Below are 1,964 nucleotides of genomic sequence, written 5' to 3'. Positions count from 1 at the left end.
GAATGTTAGTTCCAACTCTTGTGACCTACCATGTAATGCATTTTTTGAAAGGACAGATTATTATGGAACCTTAAAATTTCTGAGTAAGATGAAAGGTTCTGGTTTGGGTCCAAATAAGGATTCCTTTCTTATAATTCAAGTAAAATTCTTAAAGTTGAAGCAACCTGTATTGCACCAAAAGTTTGGGGAGAAATGAAGAAATATGATGTGAAGAGCTTGAGAAGAGCTACTTATGCATCCATTTCTTAGCACACTTGTTAGCAAGACTCATAAAACAATCATACTCACCAAACACTCAAACAATTTTTCTCTTGTTTCAACTCCTTATAATGTTCAAAAAATTAGGGATATAAGTCAAAACTGTGATCTACCAAAAGCAAAGAAAAGGTTCCAAATTACTGAGCAAATGAAACAAAACAATTAGACTAGAAAAAGATTCATAATCCATAATATGGTTACATTAAAAAACCCATAAACAATAACAAACCCACAATTCACATCTCAATGAGTGCACCTATTTGGAAATATAGAAAGGTACAATACAATAACAATTTTTTTAATCATGAAATCATATTGTAATTTTTTTTTTTTTTTTTACAGATAACGAAAACTGTTAAAGACAATTATTACAGTTGATAAACTCTCCTTCTCATTTTCCTTTTCAACAAACTAAACAAACAATGTCATGTTTGGGAGCATATTCGAACATGGTGCCACGTTTTTGTTCGTCCAAGCAGTTCAAATAGGAATTTGAAAGTTGTCGATTATTCCATTTATTTCTCCATATTCTGCTCACTTGGTATGATTGGCATAGTAGTATCATGGATTGCATCCTGATCACTCAAATATGTTTCTATGGTTGCATATGATCACTTTGAACGTGCATCTCAAAGTTCCATACATAAGCTTCATCAATGACCTTGCGAATCCGATGTACCAGCAAGGACATGCTGAAATCCAAAACACACTATATTATTGGCAAAACATGCTGCGATCTTGTCACCCTCTTTATTCCAACAGACCTCAAAAATGCCTCCGCTGCCATTGTATGTTCTAATAATCTTTCCTTCCTTCAATGACCATATGTGCAAGGATTTGTCAAGAGACCTTGTTATGCTTGAAGTACTTCCCATCATCAAGAAAACAAAGCTTGCAAAAACAAAACAAACAAATAAATAAACAAGACTAGAGATTTCAAAGTAACAATAAATCTAATATTTTGTTGTTCATTGATAGAGTCCCAAAAACAACCATTAACTAATATTTGCAATTTCAATTAAAAAATAATATAAACAATGCCAAAGGAGATTCAGGTGCACACTTACAAAAGCGCATATCAGCTTCTCTTTGTACTTGAAAACGGTAAGGGTAGATATAACCAGTGCGATTTTGAGTTTTTAATCAAAGAAATTACATTTGTTGAAATATTAAAAAAGATATAAGTTGTGATCGACCACATAAAACACATAGTAGATGAAGATAAGGAAGAAATAAAAGCTATATCCAACACGCTGCCCATCAAAGTGTTCCCTGCAGGTGAAGATTATAGATCTATATTTAATAGAGATTAAAAGAAATAAAATTGATAAACGCAACAAACAAATGAATGAATGGAAATGTGGAATTATAATTGAAAAGATATATACCTGCAACATCCATTTGGCTGCATTGAATTTTTGCGAAAAAATTGTTAAGGAGCTGCTCCTGCCAACATATTTTGAAAAATAGGCGATGCTGAGGAGGAGCAGTTGTGTGTGTATATATAGCAAAAATTAGGGTCAACTTTTTTTTAATTAATTTTGGTCAAAAGGTTGCCTTTTAATTAATTTTGGTCAACTTCTTTAAAAAAAAATTTTGGTCAACTTTTTTTTCCATCAAAAGGTCTCCATTTTTAATTAATTTTGGTCAAAAGGTTGCCATTGTTATAAAACTAAGTAAATAGAAACAATAATAGAGATAAGAAG

The 1,964-nt window shown here is 31.7% G+C and overlaps 1 long non-coding RNA gene across 1 annotated transcript; it reads right to left on the bottom strand.

Annotated features, from left to right (window-relative positions):
* Positions 1-571: 571 nt before the first annotated feature.
* On the bottom strand, positions 572-1,733 carry LOC146953117 (uncharacterized). The gene is made up of 3 exons (XR_015008044.1): positions 1,647-1,733; positions 1,326-1,530; positions 572-1,149 (listed from the first exon to the last, which is right to left on the bottom strand). It is a non-coding gene; the product is annotated as an uncharacterized LOC146953117 (long non-coding RNA).
* Positions 1,734-1,964: the final 231 nt, after the last annotated feature.

Source organism: Medicago sativa, chromosome 1 (assembly GCF_051527215.1).
Source record: "Medicago sativa cultivar Bolivia chromosome 1, Bolivia_mono, whole genome shotgun sequence".
Lineage (NCBI taxonomy): Eukaryota > Viridiplantae > Streptophyta > Magnoliopsida > Fabales > Fabaceae > Medicago > Medicago sativa.
The sequence above is the reverse complement of the archived record's forward strand: the minus strand, read 5'-3'. Positions and strand labels throughout refer to the sequence as shown.